At 44.9% G+C, this 22613-nt stretch overlaps 2 protein-coding genes across 5 annotated transcripts in view; both read right to left on the reverse strand.

The window, feature by feature from the left end:
- LOC139754535 (cytochrome c oxidase assembly protein COX18, mitochondrial) overlaps nt 1-22613 on the reverse strand; it is a 128955-nt gene that overhangs the window by 79922 nt on the left and 26420 nt on the right. The window lies entirely within an intron of this gene.
- The window catches only part of LOC139754532 (uncharacterized), a 93552-nt gene that overhangs the window by 53159 nt on the left and 17780 nt on the right, over nt 1-22613 (reverse strand). Inside the window, exon 1 of one of the 4 annotated variants that reach the window (XM_071671842.1) lies at nt 14975-15077. The exons of the other annotated variants lie outside the window; for them this stretch is intronic. The gene's annotated coding sequence lies outside the window, so the exon portion shown is untranslated. Of the gene's footprint in view, nt 1-14974; nt 15078-22613 lie in introns of those variants that run through there. 4 annotated transcript variants of the gene reach the window in all.

A 22613-nucleotide genomic window follows, 5' to 3' on the forward strand; every position in this document is an offset into this window, starting at 1 on the left:
GTAAGAGAGATGTGTGGAAATAAAAAGAGCGTGGTTGAGAGAGCAGAAGAGGGTGTTTTGAAATGGTTTGGGCACATGGAGAGAATGAGTGAGGAAAGATTGACCAAGAGGATATATGTGTCGGAGGTGAAGGGAACGAGGAGAAGAGGGAGACCAAATTGGAGGTGGAAAGATGGAGTGAAAAGGATTTTGTGTGATCGGGGCCTGAACATGCAGGAGGGTGAAAGGAGGGCAAGGAATAGAGTGAATTGGAGCGATGTGGTATACAGGGGTTGACGTGCTGTCAGTGGATTGAATCAAGGCATGTGAAGCGTCTGGGGTAAACCATGGAAAGCTGTGTAGGTATGTATATTTGCGTGTGTGGACGTGTGTATGTACATGTGTATGGGGGGGGTTGGGCCATTTCTTTCGTCTGTTTCCTTGCGCTACCTCGCAAACGCGGGAGACAGCGACAAAGTATAAAAAAAAAAAAAAAAAATATATATATATATATATATATATATATATATATATATACACCGGACTTAACCAACTTAACCCTTCGTTAAGACTACCTGGTTTGTCATTGGAAGAACACTCTCGTCAAAGAACTGCCGACTCCGAAGGACTCATTAGTTCTCTGCTGCTGGAAGTGGCGCAGCCTTAGGTTGAGGGAGCTCCTGGAAAAACCTTATTTAAAAAAAGGGGGACCTGCGATAATTATAGATGAAATAAAAAAATCCACCAAGCCTTTATTTTAAAAGAATCGTATCAAAGAAGTGTATATGTATTGTCTGTTACAGGACCATTACAGGTTGCTATCCACTCTCATCAGTGACCAGTGACCTCCGGTATTCCGTACCATACATTCCTTGAATGAGGTCATCTCAGCTCTCCGGAAAGGAATTACAACCACTGGGAAATGCGTCAAACTATTCTCTACGAGTTTTGTAACAACGATACACAAAATGGTTCGCCTGTTTAGTTTGTGGTCTGTGTTGGGTCGACACTCGATTACTGCAAGTGAGCAACAGCTGCTGGTCGGTGGTGGTGGTGGTGGAGAGGATTTACAGTACAGCCATTCTTCATATGTGTAGGAGAAGGGGGAGGGAGGAGGAGGAGGAGGTGGAGGGAAGCGCTGCATTATACTGCAGTTGTGAAGAAAAAATATACTAGGCTTGTACAGCTGACCACCAACAGCAAAGAAACGGCGAGAGACTTTAAAAGATTTGAGACTTGAATGAATTAGAGAGAGAGAGAGAGAGAGAGAGAGAGAGAGAGAGAGAGAGAGAGAAGGGTGGGTGGGAGTCCTTCCGTTAGTTGCGACATTGCGTTATGTAGGTGAGGCTCGGAAGCCGAGGAGGAGCGGACACCACAAAATACCATGACGACGAGTTTGCCATCACCATTAACCACACCACCAGTTACCTCCTTTTACTCCGCCGCACCAAACACTGTTATTTTATGTACCTAACATCATTACTCTAAGACATTAGAACCGAGCAACAGACCCTGTATGCTAATGACCGTTGTAACATATATTTTTATAGTTTGTACTGTGATTTCAATAAAAAAAAAAAAAAATCCGTTTTCTGTGAGGATACGGTAAGGGTAAACTTAACAGGGTGTACCCTGGGGGTAAGTGCAGGCAATACAGCAGCTGGCATCGAATATGAGAAAAGCCTTTGACGATAAAGAACTACAAAAATAAATGGGGTGAGGTGAGGGGAGATAGTTCAGACGATGTAGAACAGTGGTTGCCAAAAGTCAATGCTCTACAGGTACATAAAAAGAAAATAATAATATTATCACTAATATCAATAATAATAATGTAATAATAATAATGATAATAATAATCAAAAGCAGAACAAAGTGCGAAAAAAGCACTAAAGTTCATTATTAAAAGTGGGACGGCCAACGACTCACAGAGAGAGACGGGGGACAAACAACTGAGCAAACCAATTAAGTGGGGCTGAACTAGGCTAGTTACAAAGGGACGCGGTTACTTACGACCCCTCCCCACAACAGCACCCCTCCCCTTCCCAACCAATGAGCCACGAAGATGAGGAACGTCGACCAACACCAACAAGGTTGGCGGCCAACCTCTCCTCCATACACGGGCGCTAAACCTCAACGTCCAATATGTGTAAGAAAAAAAAAATATATATTGATACCGCCATTACATACACTGTGGACCTGTCTACCATCATTACCTCACCTCCAATCGTCATAGGATGATTCAGGTGTACAATGAAAAAAAAAGCTTCTCACACACACACACACACACACACACTCACTCACTACCCACTCTGCTGTCCAATATATTAATGTAGAATAAGAACTTGAACGCACAAGTACACAGCACCGCCACAGAAAGCCTCCAAGGCACCATGAGACATGTGTATATTTTCTCAACCTCCTCTTCAGCAGGCTTTCAAGGCACCATGAGACATGTGTATATTTTCTCAACCTCCTCTTCAGCAACGCATTTCCCAAGAACAATCATCAATTCTTCAGCACCTGATTCCCTCCCCATGAAAACAAAATCCTTAACAGCAAGAAACAAATTGTGTAAGCGTGTGTGCGAGCGCGCGAGCGCGCACACACACACACACACACACACACACACACACTATACTCGTGTATATATTTATATATGAGAGAATGAGGCTTTTGTTTTTCCTGGTACCCCTTACTAACGCAGGAAACGGCTATATACATATGCATATATTTTTTTTTTTTTCAAACTATTCGCCATTTCCCGCGTTAGCGAGGTAGCGTTAAGAACAGAGGACTGGGCCTTTTTTGGAATATCCTCACCTGGCCCCCTCTGTTCCTTCTTTTGGAAAATTAAAAAAAAAAAAAAAATAGGGGATTAAGAATACTTCCCACGTATTCCCTGCGTGTCGTATATATATATATATATATATATATATATATATATATATATATATATATATATATATATATATAGAGAGAGAGAGAGAGAGAGAGAGAGAGAGAGAGAGAGAGAGAGAGAGAGAGTTTAGGGAGCCTGGGAAGTGAGTCAGTTGTTTGCTGGATACAGCACTGGTGGCAAATTCGAGTGTAAAACTGTAGAAGTTGGTAATGCTAAAGGAGGAAATTGAGAATATGAAAAAAGGCAAAGTTATTGATTTCTGCAATGGCAGGTTAGTTGGGATATTAGTTTAAATGGAGAAAATTTGCAAGAAGTATATTTTAAACACCTGGGAGTGGACATGACAACGAATGAAATCGTGGAAGCAGAAGTGAGTCATTGAGTGAGGGAGTGAAGGTCCTGGAAGCAATGAGGAGAGATATAGCTCGTTATTTAGAAGCGATAAATGGGGTTTGTTTGACGGTACTGGAGTCCCGACAATTCCTGCGAGGCATGGGTTATAGCAAGTCTGTGCGGAGGAGGGTGGTGGATGTGATGAACATGAAATGTTTGAGGACAACATGTGGAGTGAGGTGGTTTGATCGAGTTAGTAAAAAAACGGTAAAATGAGAGATGTAATAAAAAGGAATATGGTTATGAAAGCTGAAGAGGGTGCGCTGAAATGGTTTGGACATGTGGAGAGAATGAGTGAAGAGAGGTTGACAATGAGGATATATGTGTCAGAAGTGGATGGGACAAGGAGAAGGGAAGAGACCAAATTGGAAGTGGCATGATGGAGAGAGAAAAAAAGATGTTGAATGATCGGGGCTGAACATGTACGCAATCACCCCCCCCCCTCCCCTCCCCACAAACATATGTACCTAAATAAGATTATCTTTCTTATCCTCAAGGTGAACTGTATCACGGCTCATTAATAAAGAGAAAAAAAATCTCAGACATCTCACACGGTCCCTCTCCTTATCAACCAAATCACTCGCTATCTTTTCAAAGACGTAAGAATACCCTTCTTACACTCACTGTGTCCCGCAGAAGATAGTCTGAGAAACGACTGTTCGTCTGGTGCTTTTAGCCCTATTCATCGCGTTTTTTTTTTTTTTTTTTTTTTACAGCTGCCATATGATATAAACCCCCGCCGAAATCGTTTACACACGCCGTCTTTAGCGGTTAATATTAATCCCAAGAGTTCACAGCCCCCCCGAGTGTTTAAGGCTCGACATAGAAAACGGAGGTTTGCTTTACAGGCGTCCCAACTGAGAGCCCAGCATATGTTGCGGCTGCTGGACGGAATAAACCAGCCGTTTGTCATGTCAGCGAACACGAGGCCATTAACCCTGGTATCACATGCCGGCAAGTGTGGCAGTAAACACTTGCGAACGTGAGTCTGTAAACATTCGTCAAATTTATCTCGCAGCTGATTTACTATGGCAACCCCCAAGCCCAGGTCCCATAATCATAAAAATGTTCGTTCCCAGCGAGATAAAGTCACTCGTATCTTATGTTATGTCTAGATATAATGTTCCCTAACCTAGTTGAGAAACGTCTGACACGTGGAGCGCTGGTTATGTTCATCGGGAATATGTGGAACACTGGTCATGGTCACGGGCCACACGTGGAACACAGGTCATGGTCACTGGGCACATGTGGAACACAGGTCATGGTCACTGGGCACACGTGGAGCACAGGTCATGGTCACTGGGCACACGTGGAGCACAGGTCATGGTCACTGGGCACACGTGGAGCACAGGTCATGGTCACTGGGCACACGTGGAGCACAGGTCATGGTCACTGGGCACACGTGGAGCACAGGTCATGGTCACTGGGCACACGTGGAGCACAGGTCATGGTCACTGGGCACACGCAGAACACTGGTCATGATCAATGGCCACAAGTAGAACAATGATCATGGTCACTGGCCACACGTGGAGGACTTGATATGATCACTTGCCATTCGTGGAGAACTGATAATGGTCACCGACCACACGTGGAGCACTGATAAAGGTGCCTGACCACACGCGAAGCACTGGTCGTGGTCACTGGTTACACGTGAGGCTCTGGTTAAGGTGACTGGCCACAAGTGGAGCACTGGTAAAAGTGAGTTACCACATGTGGAGCCCTGGTAAAAGTGACTGGCCACACGTGGAGCACTGGTAACGGTGACTGGCCACACGTGGAGCAATGGTAAAGGTGACTGGCCACACGTGGAGCACTGGTAAAGGTGACTGGCCACATGTGGAGCCCTGGTAAAAGTGACTGGCCACACGTGGAGCACTGGTAAAGGTGACTGGCCACACGTGGAGCCCTGGTAAAAGTGACTGGCCATACGTGGACCATGGTCCTGGCCACACGTGGAGCACAAGTCATGGTCAGTAGCCACACGTGGAGCACCGGTCATGGTCACTAGCCACACGTGGGTTCAGGGCTACAAATATCCCACGCGGAAGTCAACGCTCTTCCATTGTTCATTCTCTCTCCATTTGCTTGTCTCTCCCTACCTTTCTACACATCTCTTCCTTCCTTTACCTCTATCTACGACACGGTCTCCTCTCCTTACCTCCATTCCTGTCTCTTTGTCAACTAACTTCTATCCGTTCACCTCCATTCCTCCCTTCCCTTCTCCTTTCTTTCACTCGTCTCGCTCCCTTCCTCTTTCCTCTTTGCCCGTCTCCCTCTCCATCATCGGGCAGTTAATAATAGTGTGTTGTGGTGAGGGGTGAGCCAGCCAGCCAGCCACCCGGCCAGGGAGCAGTACGTCGCCATCCTCCGGCTGTACCCTCCCAGGGCGCGCGCTTGCCAACGTAAACAAAGTCTTCGTCCACCCCAGCCCATGGCCTCGATTCGTTATCTACCACCATCGTCCTTGTTCCTCGCGTTGTCTAAATAGAGGAAAAAGAAATGTATGTCGTCGTCTACGCAATCGAAGTCGTTGTCAGTTATCATACGTCTTCCTCATCACAATATACAAGATATACATGTTATTACGAACACCGCTGATAAGCTGAAGTCACTCCCTCTCTTTAGGAGACGTGCGACACCCCCCCCCCCCACCCCCGGCCACCGTCCGTTCCCCTCGTCCCCTCGCTGGACCAGCTGCCAAAGTGCTCACTGTTGCTTAAAATAAGAACAGAACAAACGAGATTTACGGGCCCACAATATTTATTGTCTTGTCGATGAAGCCAGTGGTGCTTTTCTGAACTCCAGCGATATATTCTTTTTTTTTTTCTTATAAAACTTCTTATAATCTAAATTAGTGGCTATCAGCTTCTTGTACCTACTTAGTGGCTGTTTCCACCACTTATCATTTCCAGATAATCTTTGTAATCTTCGTGACACATCAAAACTTTTGCAAAGCTGGATATAAGTTAGTTCTTGCAGTCCTGGTTGTATGTAGATTACAACCTTTGTAGTCCTGGTTGTATATAGATTACAACATTTGTAATCGTAGTGATAAAGTAAGACCTTTATTTCATTATCTGTTATCACAGTGGTACCTAGATATCGTGTTATCCTGGTGGTACATTCCAAACTACGTCATCACATGGGTACATCACAACTTGTTATCATGAGGTGCATTACATACTGTGTTATCTTGGTGGTATACTACAACCTGTTAACCCAGGTGATACACAAGTCTGTTATCCTGATGGTACATCACAACCTGTGTTATCCTGTTAGTCCCTTATAATTGTTATCCTGTTAGTACATCACAACTGTGTTATCTTGGTGGTGCATCACACCTTGTGTCGTCCTGATGGTACATCACAACTGTGTTATCTTGGTGGTGCATCACAACTTGTGTCGTCCTGATGGTACATCACAACTGTGTTATCTTGGTGGTGCATCACAACTTGTGTCGTCCTGATGGTACATCACAACTGTGTTATCTTGGTGGTGCATCACACCTTGTGTCGTCCTGATGGTACATCACAACTGTGTTATCTTGGTGGTAAATCACAACCTGTGATCCTGTTAGTACATCACAACTGTGTTATCTTGGTGGTGCATCACAACTTGTGTCGTCCTGATGGTACATCACAACTGTGTTATCTTGGTGGTGCATCACACCTTGTGTCGTCCTGATGGTACATCACAACTGTGTTATCTTGGTGGTGCATCACACCTTGTGTCGTCCTGATGGTACATCACAACTGTGTTATCTTGGTGGTGCATCACAACTTGTGTCGTCCTGATGGTACATCACAACTGTGTTATCTTGGTGGTGCATCACAACTTGTGTCGTCCTGATGGTACATCACAACTGTGTTATCTTGGTGGTGCATCACAACTTGTGTCGTCCTGATGGTACATCACAACTGTGTTATCTTGGTGGTAAATCACAACCTGTGATCCTGTTAGTACATCACAACTGTGTTATCTTGGTGGTAAATCACAACCTGTGATCCTGTTAGTACATCACAACTGTGTTATCTTGGTGGTAAATCACAACCTGTGATCCTGTTAGTACATCACAACTGTGTTTGGGCGGTCCATCATACCCAGTGTTAATTTGACAGTAAATCACAACCTGTTATCCTGGCAGTACATCACATCCTGTGCTATACTAGCGGTACATCACAACTTGTGTTGATAGTAAATCACAACATGTTATTCTGTAGTGGCTCACAGCCTGTTATCCTTGTAGTACATAACCTGTTGTCCTGATTGTAAATCACAACCCGTTATCCTAGTGGTACTTCTAAACCTGTGTTAACTTGGTAATTCAATCACAACTTGTGTTATCCTAATCGTAAATCACAACTTGTGTTATCCTAATCGTAAATCACAACCTGTTTCTCTGGTTGGACATCACAACCTGTGTTATATCATCATTAGATTTTATCGCTGTCTCCCGCATTAGCAAGGTAGCGAAAGGAAACAGACGAAAGAATGGCCCAACCCACCCACATGATCATGCATATACATAAACGCCCACACACGAACATATACATAACTATACATTTCAACGTATACATACATATACATATATACACATGTACACATCCATACTTGCTGCCTTCATCCATTCACATCGCCACCCCGCCACACATGAAAATGGCACCCCCTCTCCCCACCCGCGCGCGCGCGCGCGAGGTAGCCCTAGGAAATGACAACAAAAGAGACTTTTCGTTCCCACTCAGTCTCTAGCTGTCAGACTGAGTGTGAACAAATGTGGCTTTCCCCTACGTGCTTATCTGTGTAAATATACACAGATTAAGCACAGACATGCCTGTCAAAGTCAGGTTTACCGGCATAAGCATGACAAAGAAAGATTCTGATATCAATAAAAAAAAAATCATTGTCGTTATCAATGAAAAAAAAAATTGTACATCAAAATTTACGTAGACTCAGGTGTACAAATATTATCTTTTTAAAATTCATGTAGTCAGGGTTATAAATATTATCTATCTAAAATTCATGTAGAGTCAGGTGTATAAATATTATCTTTTTAAAAATCATGTAGACTCAGATGTATAAATATTATCTTTTTAAAATTCATGTACACTCAGGTGTATAAATATTATCTTAAAATTCATGTAGACTCAGGTGTATAAATATTATCTTTTTAAATTCATGTAGACTCAGGTGTATATATTATCTTTTTAAATTCATGTAGACTCAGGTGTATAAATATTATCTTTTTAAAATTCATGTAGACTCAGGTGTATAAACATTATCTTTTTAAATCAAAATTTACATAGAGTAAGGTGTAAAAATATTATTACCTCTTTAAAATTCACGTAGATTCAGGTGTACACATATTTTTCTTTATACAAACAATGAAAAAAAAATCTCAACTCTAAACATGAACTAAAAATTCAATATATGAAATCTTCAAGGGTGACAGAATTCCCGAAACAGAAGAACCAATAGAATGAAGACGTGAGACACAGACAGACAGACAGACAGAAACAGACCGTCCTTCCGTCCGTCTGTCCAACACTATCCATCCCTCGCGCCCGCTGATGACGCTACAATCAGCAGCAGCATCCAGTGTAATCCATCAAACTTAAACCTGGTGCGCTCGGGCGCGAAAACACCATCATTACTTTAATGACACTGGCATAACATCTGCATCATCATGATGATGATGATGATGATGACGGATGTGATGATGATGATGATGACGGATGTGATGATGATGATGATGGTGACGATTGTGATGATGATGACGACGATGGTGATGATGAATGACGGTTGTGATGATGATGATGATGATGGTGACGATTGTGATGATGATGACGACGATGGTGATGATGAATGACGGTTGTGATGATGATGATGATGATGGTGACGATTGTGATGATGATGACGACGATGGTGATGATGATGACGGTTGTGATGATGATGATGATGATGGTGACGATTGTGATGATGATGACGACGATGGTGATGATGAATGACGGTTGTGATGATGATGATGATGATGGTGACGATTGTGATGATGATGACGATGGTGATGATGATGATGACGATGGTGATGATGATGATGATGATGATGACGATTGTGATGATGATGGTGACGATGGTGATGATGATGACGATGGTGATGATGATGATGACGATGGTGATGATGATGATGATGATGATGACGATTGTGATGATGATGGTGACGATGGTGATGATGATGACGATGGTGATGATGATGATGACGATGGTGATGATGATGATGATGATGATGACGATTGTGATGATGATGGTGACGATGGTGATGATGATGACGATGGTGATGATGATGATGACGATGGTGATGATGATGATGATGATGATGATGACGGTTGATGGTGATGGTGACGATAATGATAATGATAATGATGGTGACGATGATGATGATGGTGCTAGTGATGACGCTCATGATAAATGCTGATGATGAAGGGCCTTGCAGGAGGGAGGGAGCCATGCAGCCTGATGATGATGATGATGATGATGATGATGATGATGATGATGGAGGGGAAATGCACACACCCCCTTCACAATCGCCCCCCCCCCCCCAAACCCTCCCCTAGAGCAAACAACGACTCGTGGAAGCCACACAAAAACACATCATGACCCCTTTTCCCAAACCTCCGCATGACAGGCTGACTGCGGACATGCATGCACGCATGCACGCATGTATGCCTGCCCCATGCATGGTAAGTGGGGTGCCCCCCCCCCCCCCCCCACACACAACAGAAAGGACATCATGACCTTGGCTGAGAGGCACGTCATTCGAAACTCCACGACTGGTCACCCTGAGATGTCTCCCCCCCCCCCCCCACCTCTCTCTCTCTCTCTCTCTCTCTCTCTCTCTCTCTCTCTCTCTCTCTCTCTCTCTCTCTCTAAGGTAAGCGTTACGAGCTTGCCACGCCCCATGGCAAAATATCGTAGTGGGTAGGAAGGTGGGTAGGTTGGTAGACAAGGAGGTAGGTAAGAGAACAGGTAGGTAAGTAGGCAGGCAGGTAGGTAGGTAGGCATGTAGGCAGGTACGCAGGCAGGCAGGTAGGTAAGTAGGTAGGTAAGTAGGCAGGTAGGTAAGTAAGTAGGCAGGCAGGTAGGTAAGTAGGCAGGCAGGCAGGTAGGTAGTTAAGTATGTATGTAGGTAGGCAGCCAGGCAATTAGGTAGGTAGGGAGGTAAGTAGGCAAGTAGGTAGGTAGGTAGGTAGGTAGGTAGGTAGGTAGGTAGGTAGGCAGGCAGGCAGGCAGGCAGGTATGTATGTAGGTAGGTAGGTAGGTAGGTAGGTAGGCAGGCAGGCAGGCAGGCAGGCAGGCAGGTAGGTAGGTAGGTAGGTAGGTAGGTAGGTAGGTAGGTAGGTAGGTAGGTAGGCAGGCAGGCAGGCAGGCAGGCAGGCAGGTAGGTATGTAGGTAGGTAGGTAGGTAGACAGGCAGGCAGGTAGGTAGGTAGGTAGGTAGGTAGGTAGGTAGGTAGGTAGGTAGGTAGGCAGGCAGGCAGGCAGGCAGGCAGGCAGGCAGGTAGGTATGTAGGTAGGTAGGTAGGTAGGTAGACAGGCAGGCAGGTAGGTATGTAGGTAGGTACGTAGGCAGGTAAGTAGGTACATAGAACAGGTATGTAGGTACGTATGTAGGTAGGCAGGTAAGAAGGTAGGTAAGTAGGTAGATAGGCAGGCAGGTAGGCAAGTAGGTAGGTAGGCAGGTAATCACTCTGTTACTCCAACCTGGGCCCAGCCCTGGCCGTAAGGGCGAGGGCCTCAGAGACCAATCCACAAGGTACCCGGCTGAAGGTAATCTACTTCTCTATAATAAAGACAAAACACAAGCAGGATGGGGTGGTTCCGTGCACGCACGTGTGTGTATGTAATTGCCAATCTGTAATCACATATTTCTAAAGAGAAGCGAGTCTTACACTCGTGTGTGATTACATATATATACGGTGCGGGGAGGGAGTTCTACAACCGTTGGGCCCCATCTCTTGAACTTCCATCATATTGCAATGTTCTTTACATTCCTGTATGCTGTCAGCATTAACGCCACTCCTGTATGCTGTCAGCGTTAACACCACTCCCGCATGCTGTCAGCGTTAACACCACTCCCGTATGCTGTCAGCGTTAACACCACTCCCGTATGCTGTCAGCGTTAACACCACTCCCGTATGCTGTCAGCGTTAACACCACTCCCGTATGCTGTCAGCGTTAACACCACTCCCGTATGCTGTCAGCATTAACGCCACTCCCGTATGCTGTCAGCGTTAACACCACTCCCGCATGCTGTCAGCGTTAACAGCACTCCCGTATGCTGTCAGCATTAATACTACTCCCGTATGCTGGCAGCGTTAACACTACTCCCGTATGCTGTTAGCGTTAACACCACTCCCGTATGCTGTCAGCATTAACGCCACTCCCGTATGCTGTCAGCATTAACACTACTCCCGTATGCATTCAACATTAACACCACTCCGTATGGAGTCAGCATTAACACTAATAACTCAGTTTATGTCATTCATCCACTAATATAGCATGAAACAAGTATTTCTTTACATCATTTCTATAAAAAGAAACTCTTGCATTACATTTATGTTATGGTTTCTGCTTGTTCCATTTCCACATCTTTCGCTGAACTGTTCCCTGCAGACGTCATCCAAATGGTTGAAAAAACTTAAAAAGATTGTGATCAAGTCTTTCTCTTCTCTCCTTCATGGTGGACAAAATTATGGCCCCTGACCTCTTAATGTAATTTAGCTCGACTGATTCTGGTACCATCTGTGTGTGTGTGTGTGTGTGTGTGTGTGTGTGTGTGTGTGTGTGTGTGTGTGTGTGTGTGTGATTATTATTTGTATGTTACGAGGAAAGTGGTTTACACTTGTGTTGCCCCGTCTACTAACCCTGTATGAACGTCTCATGGATTTACTGTTATGTGCACACACACATACACACACACAAACCAGGCTAAGCCAGGTACCCATTTATCGACCAGCCCCGAGGGGATGATGAACAGTTAGGACTGGCTGAGGGCATGAATCATGGTTCGCATGACCTGTGTGTGTGTGTGTAGAGTCATGTCGATCTGTTGTTTGTTGGGTTTTACGGCCGAGGTCCTGGCTGAACCCCAGATGAACCTGACCTTTTTTGATCTGGCAGGTCATGTGAGGTCAACAAGTCATGTGCTTACGCGCTGACCCCTGGCTGTTCCCGACAAGCCACTGCCTGAGCTGTGACGCGGCTCATTATCATGACCCCTTGACCATGATGGTACGACCCTCGTGCAAGGCGGTATACGACCCTTGACCATGATGGTACGACCCTTGACCATGATGGTACGACCCTTGACCATGATGGTACGACCCTCGTGCAAGGCGGTATACGACCCTTGAGCACGACGGTACGACCCTCGTGCAAGACTTTACGACCCTTGAGCAAGAGGGTACGACCAATGACCACGACCCTTGATCACGACGGTACGACCCTTGACAACGACGGTGCGACCCCTGGCTATTAATGTCAAGCAAGTACTAACTTTACACTCACGAGTCTGGCCACAGCAGGCCAGGCCCGTCCTACCAAATCAACACACACACACACACACACACACACACACACATCATCATCATCATCATCACGGCAAAAACCCTCCAGTTCAAGCCCTTTCCTCCTTTATTACCACACTCCCTCTTCACAGCTTTCTCCCAGTACGGAATAGACCACCGCAGAAGGTCAAAACAGGGTGTCTCTTTCTCCCAGGACGTCCTGGGTAAAGCATAAGGGAAACACAGGGAAAACAGCAGTTCATCTCCTCTCCCTTCCACACACTGCTCGACGTCTGTACACAACCGACCCACGGCCATTGCTACCTGGAAAGCATATGTGCAGCTTTTCCTCCTCACTGATCGCCTCAATGTTCTCTAAAGACAAGTTTTAAGCTAAATTCGACCGAATTAAGAACCCCGCCTATGGATATCTTCAACTCGTGGAAGATGTGCGACGCGAGGTGAGTTACCTTCCGAGAAACATAACGGAGATGAATTACATTCTGAGAAACATATCGGAGATGAATTACCTTCCGAGAAACATAACGGAGATAAATTACATTCTGAGAAACATAACGGAGATGAATTACATTCTGAGAAACATATCGGAGATGAATTACCTTCCGAGAAACATATCGGAGAAACATAAGCGAGGTGAATTATATTGAGAAACATATCGGAGATGAATTACCTTCCGAGAAACATATCGGAGAAACATAAGCGAGGTGAATTATATTGAGAAACATAGCGGAGATCAATTACCTTCCGAGAAACATATCAGAGATGAATTACCTTCCAAGAAAGATAATGGAGATGAATTACCTTCCAAGAAAGATAATGGAGATGAATTACGCTGAAAACATAACGGAGATGAATTACATTCTCAGAAACATATCGGAGATGAATTACCTTCCGAGAAACATAAGCGAGCTGAATTATATATTGAGAAACATATCGGGGATCAATTACCTTCCGAGAAACATAATAGAGATGAATTACCTTCCGAGAAACATATCGGAGATGAATTACCTTCCGAGAAACATGTCTGAGATGAATTACCTTCCGAGAAACATAATGGAGATGAATTACCATCCGAGAAACATAACGGAGATGAATTACCTTCCGAGAAACAAAATGGGAGATGAATTACATTGAGAAAAACACGTCACTCGTCTAGTAGAAGAAAAAAAAACAACTATAGGAAAAGAATATGGAGCGTCTATGATGCCCTCCCTCCCAAACGGGCAAGCACACTCGAATCAAGCGTCTCAAATCGAGTCTGATGGTGTAACGCTCTTACCGAGGTGACACAACCCCACCTCCTGCGACCGACCACACACACATCCCAAGGAGCCCAGGCGTTTGTCACACATCCCTCCACTGGTCTCCCACACGACACAGCCCCGCTCTCAGTGAGTGAGGTGGGGGAGTCGGGGTAAGGTCGGGAGGCGTACAATAGCTTCAGGACACTTGAGTCACTCTTTCTGCTCCACCGCAAGCGGCAGCGACGTTGCTAGCCCCAGTGCCAACAACGTGAAGCGATTTCGCTTAACCATCTATCTACCTTGGGCCAAATCACCTACCTGTGAACCGCACTGCCACAATAGACAGACATTACTCAACACCCGGGAATCTTTCTCCCACTCCTACGAAAAAATATTACAACCCTTAGAGACACTGAATATGTTGTAATTCAATATAACCAAGAGCTAGAAGTTATATTAATAACCCTTAGAGACACTGAATATGTTGTAATTCAATATAGCCAAGAGCTAGAAGTTATATCAATAGCCCTTAGAGACACTGAATATGTTGTAATTCAATATAGCCAAGAGCTAGAAGTTATATCAATAGCCCTTAGAGACACTGAATATGTTGTAATTCAATATAACCAAGAGCTAGAAGTTATATTTAGTCTTTTTCATTGTGCGGTTAATCGTAAGTATGGATGACACATCCTTGCTCACACCCAAGACCTCTAGAAAAGAGACCTCTGTAGAGTGAGAAAAAAATGTTTAGCACAACCCGACCGACGCAGTTTTCAGATCATGCAACTGAAGGAGCACAAGGGCACGGTGCGCACTCACGAGCAAGAGGGCAGCCCCTTACCTCCTACCGTCTGGAGCGCGGTGCGCAGACCTACCTGACGTCCAAAGTGCACGCGTGCGTAACGTCAGAGATAAGTGCGCGGCCGTAGCTGACGTCAAGCAGAGCACTTGAGCAGCCCTGCCTGACGTCAGAGAACAAGTGCGTCGTCCTACCTAACGTACGGAGAACGGTGCGCAGCCCCGGCCTAACGTCCGAAACAAATGCGCTGTCCCAACCAAACGTCGAGGGCGCTGCGTGCAACCACCCCGACTGACCTCGACAAAGTGCGCAGTCCTTTCTGACTTCAGGAGCACGTGCGCAGACCTGAGCACACGTGCAACCCTACGTGACCTCGGGAGCACGTGGTCAGCCCTCCCTGACCTTTGGAGTGGGTGGGTGGTCACCACTACCTGACCTTTAGAGTGGGTGGGTGGTCAGCACTACCTGGTCAGCCCTCCCTGACCTTAGAAGTAGGGGGGGTGGTCAGCACTCCCTGACCTTAGAAGCAGGGGGGGTCAGCACTCCCGGACCTTAGAAGCAGGGGAGGTGATCAGCACTCCCTGACCTTAGAAGTAGGGGGGGTCAGCACTCCCTGACCTTAGAAGCAGGGGGGGTGGTCAGCACTCCCTGACCTTAGAAGTAGGGGGGGGGTCAGCACTCCCTGACCTTAGAAGTAGGGGAGGTGGTCAGCACTCCCTGACCTTAGAAGCAGGAGGGGTGGTCAGCACTCCCTGACCTTTGGAGTAGGTGGGTGGTCACCGCATACCTGACCTTTAGAGTGGGTGGGTGGTCAGCACTTACCTGGTAGCCCTCCCTGACTTAGAAGTAGGGGAGGTGTCAAGCACTCCCTGACCTTAGAGCAGGGGGGTGGGGGGGGGGGTCAGCACTCCCTGACCTTAGAAGCAGGAGGTGGTCAGCACTCCCTGATATCAGGGACACCTTGGAAAGATGCAGGGGCGCCTCATACTAGGTTAACCAGTTGAAAGAAAAGAGTCAAGTATCTGGAATAGCTGTCTTCCCAGAATTCAATAATGCTGTCCCAAAGATTCACATTGTGTGTGTGTGAGTGAAAGAGAGAGAGAGAGAGAGAGAGAGAGTACAAGGAAGGAATTGTACCTACACTGGTGCGTTCCCATCTCTGTTATTTCCCTAACATCACAAAAAAAAATTAAAACCTGCGTGGTGTCCACATTCATTCCATTTTTTGTGCACAACACAAAACAGTTTCACGTGATGGCCTCTGATGTAGGCTCTAGCCCTGCCTATATCCTTCGTGGATATGTTCACCGTCTCCCTCACAATATTGGATTTACAAGCTTCAAGGTTGTGATCAGGTGTGCGTGCTTATGCACATCTCTCTGCACTGTACGGGAAGGGAGCTTAACAAGGGAGCTTAACCATGAAATGATGGGGCTCCCATATCTTAAAACATTCGTTACCATCATCTAACTCCTTAAATTTCTGTATGCTGTCCGCATATCCCATTCATCTACCACTCTCATACTGCAAAAATACTTTTTTTTTAAACGTTTTGCTTAATTTCATGCCATATTCTCAAGTCATTCCATCCCTTCATCTCTTCGGTATCTAACTGTTCACTCTTCGTCATCGGTGTTTTAAAATCATAAAAGAGTGTGATTAGGTTACCCCTAACTCCTCTCTCCTCCATGGTGGACAAATCCAAGAGTCCTCTGGTCCTTCCCTGTAACTCGGCTCTTAATTTTGGTACCATCTTCACAGCTCTCCTTTGGACGTTCCCTATTAGCTCTTTGTGCTTCTGAAGGTGAAGTGACCAATCATGAGACGCATACAGTACTTCTGGCCTTATGCAAGATGTGAACAGCTCGCTGAAAAATCTTCTCATCCACGAACTTGGATGCACTTCTACTATGTGCCAGCAGACAGTCGGTCTCCCTATCCGTTATCCTGTGGGAGGGATTCTCGCGACAGGTTATGGACGATGTCGAATCCCCAAGTCTCTCTCACACACTGATTCGAGCAGCTTATCCTTTGTTTTTCTTTCCTTTTTTCTACGCTGATTCGGGTTAAGCTTCATGAACCATGTAGATCAGCTTTGGAGCAGAGCGTCGAGCTACCAGGATGATTCCCGGACTGAAGAATAATCTGAGAGCTAAATAAACGACTTCAATTCATTTAGCTTAAAAAAAAAGTGAGAGATAAGATTAATGAGTGAGAGAGATAAGATTAATGAGTGAGAGAGATAAGATTAATGAGTGAGAGAGATAAGATTAATGAGCGATCTCCTACAAGTATTCACAATTATCAAAGGCATTTATAATGTCGGTTTTAAGAGCAACTTAAAGCTGGATTTGTCCCAATTTCACCCGCATTAATAGGTACAAACTCGTGGACAAACGTTTTACCTTGAATGAGGCCAAGCTCTTTCTTCAACAGGATTTTTTAACATATGGAATGATTTACCAACGAGAGTGGTTGAAGCAATATCACAAACATGAAGAAAACTTGATCAATATTCGCTTCAAGTCCATGGCAGACTTTATTTGCACCTCCTGAATTACATCAAAAGTTTGCAGGTTTTTCTGTATAAAAAAAAATCTATAAACGTTCCTACTCTCACCACACTGATCAGAGTGTTTGACATCTACAAACTTAAGACAGCCTGGAAAGGATCCAGTGGTATTCTGTTGTTTGAATTCCCTTGTAAGATCCCCTTGTAGCCTGATGGAATCCTCCAAACCTCCCACATGACCTTTGCATCCTCCGCATGCAAAATATATTCAGGCTGGAGTCCATGCTTTCTGGCAAGTCATTCATATACATCAAAAAGATTAATGGTCCCCAGGACAAGACCCCAAGGCACTCCGCTGGTGACCTCAATCTATTTTGAGAGGGGCTCCACTGACATGTGTCCTTTGTTCCCTTTCACTAATCTTTCATCCATCCAAGATGCTTACTCCATAATCCTGCCTAGTCATCCAACTTCTTAACAAGCCTTCCCCCCGTGGTGCAACGTCATACGCTTTATTGGTAGGTCCGGACACAAATAATCCATCCATCCTCTTTTGTCCAACACAGGTCATTCTCTCGCACAGAAACCTAAGAGAGGTTCGTCACGCACGGACTTATTTCCCTATCACGCACGAACTGATTTCCCTACATCCATTTTGTCTCTAAGGTAATTTCTCCCTCTGCAGGAGATCATCCATTTGCTTTCTGATTACATTTTCCAGTACCTTACAGACCACATTCGTCAGTGAGACTGGCACAGCTATAGCTAAACTCCTTCAGGTGGCGAAATTTCATCAGGCCCATGAGACTTGTACGGATCAAGACCCTATTGTATTCTGCTAATGTCTAGATATGTCAAGAAAGTTTTCCATGACCTCCTCATTCCACCTCACAGATAATGGAACTGTGTTCCATGACCTCCTCATTCCACCTCACAGATAATGGAACTATGTCGTCTTCCACTGTGAAAAAGACACTTTTGAACTTGTCATTCAGCTCTTTGCATATGCTTACATCATCGTCTTAAAACATTTCCTCCGAAATCCCTTAGCCTCAGTGGCCATCTTCCACTGACGACGTACTTCCAATGAATTCGTGGAAAAATTGTGGATTTTCGGGCTTTGTTCCCAAGATTCTTTATTCCTCTTCCCTTATCCTGCTGTACTCGTTTCTTGGTTTCTTAGACCTTACAAATGCTAGCTGACGTGACTGCCACCTAATCAACATATCTCGAAGCTCTGCTGCTTGCTTTTTGACATCTTTTATCGTACGTGTGTGATGACTTCTTGGGTCACAGAGAGCGGGGTATACACTCGTTGTTAGTGAGTATACACACACTTCCTATCTCAAGACAAGTACCTATCTCCATCGACCAGCCCCAAAGGAAGAATGAGCTACTGGCTTATATGTGGGCCGACGACCGCGCCCAGAATTCGAACCAGGCGAGCCCGTTCATCAATAATAAGTCTGTGATTACCATTAGTGTGTTACGGGGAAAGAGTTTGACCCTATTACTGCCCCGTCTCAATCTTGTATATCTGTAACATCTCTTTTTTTTCTACTTGTGTATATAATCATAAACACATCCCAGCCTAAGCCAGGTAACCATTTATCGCCCATTCCCTTATGGGAGGCTGAACACCCGAGTTGGCTGTCGGCCCGACTAACGCGCTAAGGTTTTGAACTCACAGAGCCCGACCTCGGTGGGCCCGATATGATTCTCAGAGGCCCGTCTTAGGGATTACTATTCGAGTTTCACTGGAAGGGGATGAACAACTAGGCAGACTGTGGGATCGGCTGCTACGAGCAGGATTCGAACCTACTGGAGGTTTGATCCCAAGCGGCCCGGGCATGCGTGAAGGTTAGTAACGCTAACCGTTACGTATATATGTGTGTGTGTGTGTGTGTGTGTGTGTGTGTGTGTGTGTGTGTGTGTGTGTGTGTGTGTAAGTGTGTGTGTGTGTGTGTGTGTGTGTGTGTAAGTGTGTGTGTGTAAGTGTGTGTGTGTGTGTGTGTGTGTGTGTGTGTGTGTGTGTGTGTGTGTGTGTGTGTGTGTGTGTGTGATCACAGATGATGAATGACTCGCTGTTACTTCCCACAGATAATTTAGTAACGTGTTCTTTCAACTACAGGTCAAGAGCATCAGCCCTTCTTTTCCTGCTGGGGTGGTTGGGGACAATGGTTTGGACCGGGGAAGGTTTAGTCGAGAAATAGAAGCTAAAACCATCTTCCCTGTGGTGCCTCTCTCTCGTCCCGTCCCAGAAGACTTTGGGAGGAGGTGCTCGCCTTAACCAGCGAGATCTGGTTGATAACGTCAACTTTACAGTGATGAATGAGGTGTGGATTGTGTCTGAAGGACACGGCCGTGACGTGCAAGATAGGCAGCGACGAGGAACGCCTCGACTTGTGCGTGACTTTAGAACACTTAAGCACACGGCGGGCGTACAGACTTGACATGATCCGTGAATTTCAGTTACTCCACCACGTTATCAATCCCTGCTTTCACCTCAGAGACGTTGATATATTGTTTTTCTAACGCCAGTCAAAATCATATGTTTCATGAAAAATACGCTATACAGGTCTTCAAAAATAGTCCGAAACATATCTTACATTCAGTAAATGGTAAGAATGACGAGACTGATAGGGCTTCGGTAATAAAACCGAACCTAACCGAGCCATGTCTAACCTAGCTTAGACTACCCAACCAAACGTCAACTAACGAAAAACCTAAACTTAAGATACTCACAAAAGAAAATCCTTTACACTTTACGGAACCACAAATACCTTGTAGAGATAATGTCTTATGATGAATTTCCAAGCCACAATGGATAGGCTTTGGGAAGTGGTGCGGATTCCCAAGCCAGCCAAGGCCCGCGTTATGGCAAGTCATGTACCACCACAGACAGTACAGACCAAGAATAAAATTTCGAGGGTATGATGATGAGAGTACCAGCTCTTAACTTTGAAGTCATTTCCACTCCCTTCTGAGACATGAAATCATTGCCATTCCCTGACAATGAAAGAAATCATCTTCATTTATCATGAAAGGACTTCACTTTCTTTATCACCGCATAAGAATTATTTTTCATTCAAGATAACAGCTTAACTACAAAAAGCACTGATAACATAAATAGGCTACAATGAGAGGTGGCGCCAGGGTGTACGACAGCGCGCATTACCCTCTACAAAAATGTGAGGGGAGGCTCAGGGGAAGAAGATACGTGACGACGAGAAATGCAAGCCCAGCAAATTATATCCACACATAAAAGAGAGAAAATTAATGCCACGAAAGGTGGTGCCATACCAACATGCACAGACATAGGCATTTACGACCCAATGGACAAACATGAAGACATTTAAAGGTGTATTAGGGGGAAAAATATATATTCTCTCTGTCGCTGGTGTCTTGTGGACACAAGACGTGGATCCTGCCAAAACATCTGATTAAGCCAATACGAACGTTTAGATAACTTAGACGTAACTTAATGTGTGTTATTCTTTAGAAATAAAATTTCAAAATACTCTTCAAAATGCTTTTTTATTGTAAATTCTCATTACCTTCATACGTTAACGAAGTATCGAATCACTCAAACTTAGCCAGAGTTCACTCCTGTCTGACACTTTTGTGTTTAAATTCACTCCCATCTCTCACTTTTATTTCTTTACCATTTTTCCCGCCTCGGCGAGGTAGCTCTGGGACTTGAATATCTTCGGTCAGATTTATCCCATGGCCTTCCACAGGCTAGTATTATGAGACAAAAAAAGATCATACGAATTCCTTGCTCACAAATGAACCAAGAAAATGTTACCAAGACCCCCATGAAACTATGACTCACTGGTTTCTGTAGCGGCAAAATAATCCGTATTGACAGATAATGGCGCACTTACGAAAAATGTTACGAGACTGAAACCCATCAACATCAGTATTTTAAATCAACGACACGAGACCCGGAGTGCGGAAGTCAATCTCTCGTCTCGAACATGGTTCAAACCCGTTTTATGTCTATTAAAATCTATCAGACAACTCGAGAATGCTTTAAACAGCCTCCACGTGCAGTTAAGGTCAACACCAAAATTACACGATAATCAACGCAAAAACGAAAACTATCCTGGTGGCCACTTTTCATACTTTTATCGAGATCGTTTAGCTGCACGGTAGACTTAATAAGGGGTTTACCAAACCCCACACACACAAAGTCTGTATTTATATGCAATACCTGCTGGCGGGTGGGGAGAGGCTCCCACCATCCCTGCACATCACTTACTACTCTCTTGTCTTTATTTAGCTTCTGGGCACCGAAAATAAATTAGAGTAAATAAGTAGTACCGTAGTGGATTAAGATGAACATCACAGAGTTCCTGGCTTGACGGCGAGTCTCTAGATAGTGCTGGCATCCACATAAACTAGATAACCAGATGTTCTCCGCGTGACTTAGTAACAGAGAGTGAAGATTGCCAACATGTCACTGCCTCCTCAGGAAGGCCAGTTGCAGTTCCACACATTTTCCTCATAATAGGAAAAGAAAGACATATGGAGCCATTAACTCTCACTACAGTTAAGACACAACAAGCAGTAATGACAGACAAGGGGGGGGGGGGGGTTGTAGCCAGCTAGCCGCGGTATAATGACATAATTACATATAATCTTGTGGGTGGAAGCTAGGCAACGAGCGGCGTTGGAAATCCTGAAGGACACCTCATCTTTGTGGCTGAAGTGATACACGTGGGACATGCAGGGTGTAACACAAACAAACGTATAACAGTTGTAAGAAAAAAAGATGCAAGTGTTGCTTCACATCCTCGAACACGAACGTGTAACCTTCGTGTACAATAAATAAGCCCGGTACATATATACCAAACATGCACGTGGTGTTCAAATACAATGGACCGACGCACAGTGGGTTATACGTTTGAGAGACATATGATGTTATGAGCCAGGAATAGACATAAACTCTTCTGTGGTATAAACAAACACGATGTTTTGTAACATGAAAAGGTGATGTTCAGCAGCATGAACAAGCACTTAAGCCCGCGAAGTTTATTTACCATCAACAAGCACACGATGTTTATTGGTATGAACATGAGGCATTCAGGCGCTTGGCAAAAGAACAGGATATCTGGTATCATGAACAAGCACACGACTTTATAGCTCAATAACCGACGAAGGGATGTTTAGTAACAGCTGAAAACATAAGTTCGACAAC

This window comes from Panulirus ornatus, chromosome 17 (assembly GCF_036320965.1).
Source record: "Panulirus ornatus isolate Po-2019 chromosome 17, ASM3632096v1, whole genome shotgun sequence".
Classification (NCBI taxonomy): domain Eukaryota; kingdom Metazoa; phylum Arthropoda; class Malacostraca; order Decapoda; family Palinuridae; genus Panulirus; species Panulirus ornatus.